This window comes from Sciurus carolinensis, chromosome 10 (genome assembly GCF_902686445.1).
Source record: "Sciurus carolinensis chromosome 10, mSciCar1.2, whole genome shotgun sequence".
Taxonomy (NCBI): Eukaryota; Metazoa; Chordata; class Mammalia; order Rodentia; family Sciuridae; genus Sciurus; species Sciurus carolinensis.
The window spans coordinates 36,098,490-36,105,919 of NC_062222.1; positions in this window are offsets into that span (position 1 = coordinate 36,098,490).

Genomic DNA, 7,430 nt, shown 5'->3' on the forward strand with positions numbered 1-7,430 from the left:
AAAACTTACCTTCATATTTGAAAACAAAATGAAATTTTTCCATGATAAAAGCTAAAAGAATATACAGATAGAAAGTCTATACTACAGAACATTCATTGCATGGAGCACATTAAATAAAAGAAGTAAAAGGCAACAAATAAATAACCTAATATTATAGCTCAAAGTCCTAGAAAAAGAACAGATCATTACCAAAAGTAGTAAATAAAGAAAATAATTAAAATCAGTTGAAATCAATGAAATATTCCATGAGGAGGAAATGAAAAATAAAAGTGAAACTGCCCTAAATGAATAGCCAACTAAGGGAGAAACCAAGTCAACTTAAAAAACAAAAACAAGCCAAAATGACTGGGAATACAAGTCATATCTCAATAATAACCCTAAATGTTAAAGGCCTAAACTAATCAATCAAAAGACACAGACTGGCAGATTGAATTAAAAGGAAAGACCCAAAATAGGCTGCCTTGAAGAGACTCATCTCATAGAAAAAGATACACACAGACTAAAGGTGAAAGGATGGGTAAAAACATACCACACACATGGACTCAGTAAAGAAGCAGGGATTTCCATCCTCGTGTCAGAAAAAGTGGACTTCAAGTCAAAGTTAGTCTGAAGCGATAAAGAAGGACGTGTCATACTGCTTAAGGGAAGCACAAATCAGCAAGACGTAACAATCGTAAGTATTTATGCCCCCAAACAATGGCGCATCCATGTACATTAAACAAATCCTTCTCAATTCCAGGAACAAAATAGACCACAACACAATAATACTAGGTTACTTTAACACACCTCTCTCACCTTTGGACAGATCTTCCACACAAAACTGAACAAAGAAATCATAGAACTCAATAACACAATCAATAATTTAGACTTAACAGACATATAGAATATTCCATCCATCAATGAGCAAATATACTTTCTTCTCAGCACATGGCTCCTTCTCTAAAATAAACTTTATCTTATGCCACAAAGTTACTCTTAGCAAATACAAACAAATAAAGATGCTACCTTGTATTCTATCAGATCATAATGGAATGAAATTAGAAATCAATGATAAAATAAAAAACAGAAACTACTCCAACACCTGGAGGATAAATAAAACTCTATTGAATGATGCATGGATAACAGAAGACGTCAGGGGGGAGATTTAAAAAATTATTAGGGTTAAATGAGAACAATGATACAACATATCAAAATCTCTGGGACACTATGAAAGCAGTACTTAGAGGAATATTCATTGCATGGAGCACATTAAATAAAAGAAGTAAAAGGCAACAAATAAATAACCTAATATTATAGCTCAAAGTCCTAGAAAAAGAACAGATCATTACCAAAAGTAGTAAATAAAGAAAATAATTAAAATCAGTTGAAATCAATGAAATTGAAACAAAATAAACAATTCAAAAAATTAACAAAAAATAAACAAAATTGGTAAATTCTTAGCCACACTAATGAAGAGGAGAGAGAAGACTCAAATTACTAAAATTTGTGATGAGAAAGGAAATATCACAATAGACACTATTGAAATACAAAACATAATTAGAAGTTATTTTGAAAATCTATACTCCAACAAAAGAGAAAATCTTGAAGATATATACAGGTTTCTGGAGACATATGATCCACCCAAACTGAATCTGGAGGATATACACAATTTAAACATCATTTTCAAGCAATGAAATAGAAGTAGTCATCAAAAGCATATCAACTAAGAAATGTCCAGGACCAGATGTATTCTTAACCGACTTATATAATAACATCAAATAATTCATTCCAATACTCCTCAAAGTATTCCATGAAATAGAAGAGGAGGTAACCCTTCCAAACTCATTCTATGAAGCTAATATCATCATGACACCAAAACAAGACAAAGGCATTTTGAAGAAAATTTCAGACCAATATCCCTAATGAACATAGATGCAAAAATTCTTAAAATTTTAGCAAATCATATACAAAAACATATTAGAAAGTTAGTGCACCATGATCAAGTGAGTTTTATCCCAGGGATGCAAGGCTGATTCAATATCCAGAAATCAATAAATGTAATTCACCACATCAACAGACTTAAAATTAAGAATCATATGATTATTTCAATAGATGCAGGAAAAGCATTTGATAAAATATGGCACCCCTTCATGCTCAAAACATTAGAAAAATAGGGATAGTAGGAACATACCTCAACATTGTAAAGGCTATCTAGACTAAGCCCATGGCCAACATCATTCTACATTGGAATGTAGAATAGGAACTGAATGTACATGGGAAACTGAAAGCATTCCCCCTAAAAACTGGAACAAGTCATGGATGCCCTCTTTCACCACTTCTATTCAACATCTTCCTTGAAACTCTATCCAGAGCAATAAGACCAAATAAATTAAAGGGATACGAATAGCAAAAGAAGACATCAAATTATCCCTATTTGCTGATGACATGACTCTATACTTAGACGAGTCGAAAAATTCGACCAGAAAACTTCCAGAACTCATAAATGAATTCAGCAAAGTAGCAGGATATAAAATTAATGCTCATAAATCTAATGCATTTTTAATCATAAGTGATAAACCCACTGAAAGAGAAATTAGGAAAACTACCCCATTCACAATAGCCTAAAAAAAATAAAATAAAATAAAATACTTGGGAGTTGATCTAATAAAAGAGGTGAAAGACCTCTGCAATAAGAACTACAGAGCACTACAGAAAGAAATTAAAGAAAACCTTAGAAGATGGAAAGATTTCCCATGTGTTCGGATAGGCAGAATTATTATTGTCCAAATGACCTTACTACCAAAAGTGCTATACAAATTCAATGCAATTTCAATTAAAATTCCAATGACATACCTCAAAGAAAAAGAGCAAGCAATCATGAAATTCATTTGTAAGAATAAGAGATCCAAAATAGCTAAAGCAATCCTTAGCAGGAAGAGTAAAACGGGGTATCACAATACCAGACCTTCAATTATGCTACAGAGGAATAGTAACAAAGATAGCATGGTATTGGCACCAAAATAGACAGGTAGATCAATGGTACAGAAGAGAGGACATGGACACAAACCTAAATAATTACAGTTTTCTCATACTAGACAAAGTTGCCAAAAATATGCAATGGAGAAAAGATAGCCTGTTCAACAAATGGTTCTGGGAAAACTGGAAATCCATATGCAACAGAATTAAATTAAACCCCTATCTCTCACCCTGCAGAAAAATCAACTCAAAATGGGTCAAGGACCTTGGAATCAGACCAGACACCCTGCAACAAAAAGAAGAAAAAGTAGGTCCAAATATTCATCGTATCAGCCTAGGACCAGACTTCCTTTACATGACTCCCAAAGCACAAGGAATAACAACAGGAATCAATAAATAGGATAGATTCAAACTAAAAAGCTTTCTCTCAGCAATGGAAATAATCCAAAATGTGAGGAGAGAGCATACAGAGTGGCAAAAAATCTTTGCCACATGCACTTCAGATAGAGCACTAATCTCCAAAATTTATAAGGAACTCAAAAAACTTTACACCAAGAATACAAATAACCCAATCAATAAATGGACTAAGGAAATGAGCAGACACTTCACAGAAGTAGATCTACAAACAGTCAGCAGATATATAAAAAAATGTTCAACATCTCTAGTAATAAGAGTAATGCAAATCAAACCTACCCTAATGATTCATCTTACCCCAATTAGAATGTCTATTATCAAGAATACAAGCAACAATAGGTGTTGGCGAGGATGTAGGGGAAAATGTACACTCATACATTGCTGGTAGGTTTGCAAATTGGTGCAGCTACTCTGGAAAGCAGAATGGAAACTTCTTAGAAAACTCGGAATGGAATCACCATTTGACCCAGCTATTCCAGTCCTTGGCCTATACCCAAAAGACTTAAAATCAGCATACTACAGTGACGCAGCCATATCAATGTTTATAGCAGCTCAATGCACAATAACTAGATTGTGGAACCAACCTAGATGCCCTTCAGTTAATGATGGATCAAGAAACTGTGGCATACATGCACAATGGAATATTATTCAGCCATAAAGAAGGATAAAATTATGGCATTTGCATGTTAATGGATGGAGTTGGAGAATATTATGCTAAGTGAGATAAGTCAATCCCAAAAAACCAAAGGCCAAATGAATTATCTGATAAATGAATGATGATACATAAGGGGGGTGGCAGGGAGGCAAGAATGGAGGAAGAATGGATTATACAGAGGAAAATGAGGGGTGGGGAGGGGATGGGAGGAAAGCAAAAATAACAGAATGAGAAAAACATCATTACCCTATATACATGTATGTTCACGTAAGTGGTGTGACTCTACTTAGTGTACAACAGGTACAATAGTTGTACCCCATTTGTGTACAATGAATCAAGCTAAAAATAAAAAAAAAACTTAAAAAACAAATTAAAGATGCCTTTTATTTTATAGGAGAGGTATGCAGGTTAACCAGAAATTTGAGAAAGAAAAATCTTCTAGAAATTTGGAGAAGACACAGAACATTATTGAAGCAGTTTAACAGGGAATAATTCTATGGTCAGCACATCTTGTAAAGATTGTAAGATAGGGTGTTCTACATTCCAGCATTTTTTTTTTTTTTATATGTAACAAGGAGCAAATTCGTAGAAAATGCCAGGGCCATAGTGAGCACTGCTTGTCCCTAAATCCTGTTAGGGATGGACTAAGAGTTAGTGAAGTGATTCTCAAAGTAGCTTTCAGAAGCAAGTTAGTCTTCACATTCTTATTGCTTAGAAGGAATAGCTGGGTCATCTCCTGAGCATGCTGTAAACTGACAACCTTAGAGGAACTTGAAGAGAGATCTGTATGGGAATGGAAACTCACACACAATGACTGGAAGTTTAAAGGCTGAATAAGAGAACAAAGACAAGATTTTAGTTTGTAAGGCAGCCATTTGGGAAGATTTCACAGTACTGAAATTGGGTTTAAAGTCTCCTTAAATAGTAGAGAGGACAACAGTAACTACCTGAAAAATGTCCTGGGATGTGGTCAGAATATTTCTGGAGATGGCGTAGTCATCAGAGACGTTTCAGAGAACATACATGCACAATGTTGCTTGTAAGCCCTGCATGAGTGGAGCCAAGATTACATTCACTGCCAGATAATTTTAGAGGACCACTCAGGTTGTTCTCAGGTTGTTTACTTTTTTTTTTCTTTTTTTTTTTTTAGGTACAAGTCATGTCTTTATTATAACTTACAAAATTGCTAATATTTTAATATGATCTAATACTAAGTCCATATTCAAATTAACTCGATTATCTCACATATTTTCAACAGTATAGAGCATTGATTACAATTAAGCAAAGATGATATGGGAAGTTAGTAACTAGAAATCACCAAATACCCTTATTTGAAGAAACATGTATGTTAATGATACATAATGATATGATATGATGATTATGATAATAATGCTAGGGCTGTGATCTATTGTAGCAAAAAATAATTATTGTCTCTTGGATCAGTTTGCAAAAATCCCCAATTTTTTAAAAATTTTTTCTATTTAGTTATATATGACAGCACAATGTATTTCAATTCATTGCACACACATGGGGTACAACTTTTCATTTCTCTGTACATGATGCAGAGTCAAACCATTTGTGCAGTCATACATGTACATAGGGTAATGATGTCTGTCTTATTCCACCCTCTTTCCCACACTCCTGCCCCCTCTTCTCCCCTCATTCTCTTCTGCCCAATCCAAAGTTCCTCCAATATCTGGAAAACAGTATGGAGATTTCTTAGAAAACTTGGAATGGAAACACCATTTGACTCAACTCTTCCACTCCTTGGCCTATACCCAAAGGGCTTAAAATCAGAATAGCACAGTGACTCAGCCATATCAATGTTTACAGCGGCTCAATGCACAACAGCTAGATTGTGGAACCAACCTACATGCCCTTCCATAGATGAAAGGATCAAGAAACTGCGGTATACATACACAATGGAATATTACTCAGCCTTAAAGAAGAGTAAAATTATGACATTTGCAACTGAAAGGATGGAGTTGGAGACTATCATGCTAAGTGAGATAAGCCAATCCCCCAAAAAACAAAGGCCAAATGTTTTCCCTCAGGTTGTTTTAAATAGAATATATAGCCTCAAGTATATTAGAAAAAAATTCTGCTTAGGATCACAAGTCTATTTAGATGCATATAAGAAAAAAATGTACTCTTACATCTCATAATAACACTGTAGTCATCTGTATTGGTGGCAATATAGGTGTGATTTCAAATATTTAAGCAAATCAGGTGAACATCATTTGTGTTAGAGTTTATAAAAAGCACTGAGTATTAAAGTTGGAAGATGGTTTTGATGGTTTTCGTGTCCTAAGAGAAAAGAAAAAGACCTACAAACTTTAAAAACTTTGGATGGTGCTTTGGTTTGAATGAATTTCCTCCTTCAAAATACATGTTGAAATTTACTTCCCACGTGATGGCTTGGGGCCATGTGATCTTAAAAAGATAGTTCATGAGGTCTCCATTCTCATGAATGGACTAATTCAATTATTGTGGGAGTGAGTCCCTTATTGCCAGCACGGGTTTGCCCTCTTTTGTTTTCTCTCTCACCTTTTCTTTGACCTTCTACCTTTTTGGTGCCTTTTGTCATGTCATGGTGTGGTATCTTGCCAGATACTAAGTTCTTCGTCTTGGACATGCCAGCCTCCAGAACCATGAGAAAGTGAATTTCTGTTAAATATAAATTACTTTTTCTCATGTGTTCTCTCATAGCAACACAACAGCTGTCCTTAAATTTGAGATAGGTATGAGAATTTAGAGGAAACTAAAGATTTTCATAGAAAATGTAAGTATTTAATAAATAATCAGAATTAGATTTATGAGACTGGTCTAGGGTTGAGTGAAAGAATGCCATAGAATTTGAAATACTTCCAAGGGTGAGGGAACATTCAGGGAGAAAGAGCTGGAGGAAGAGGGAAGAAAATATAATATCAGATAAGGTCCATTATGGAAGGTTGTCATTGCAATGTGGGGAAGCATGTGAAAAGCAGGGCTATATTGGAGGGGATAAAGAAAGAGAGGAATACAGCAAGGAAGAGCAATGAATATGGTCAAAATAAAAGGTGGAAAAGGGAATCCTAAGGAGTATTGTTCTGAGGTCGTGGCTGGTATCTCATCCTCTCATGTTGTCATCTGCTCGATCTTAGGTTTTGATGAAAGCTGTTTACCTTTTGGCATCTTCATCTCTGGGGCCTTAGGGGAGCTATAGTTTAAGTTCTTTAGTTGGAGTACACTTCCTTGAAGAGTATATTTTGTACCTTTTACTTACGTGCCAGAAATGAAAAGTCAGATGGTCCAGAGTTGGGCATTGATGCTGGAATATGATGTAACACCCCTTTTCATGGTGTTTATGATTAGTTTTCTGGGGCTGGGGATGTAGCTCAGTGGTAAAGCACTTTCTTAGCATGCA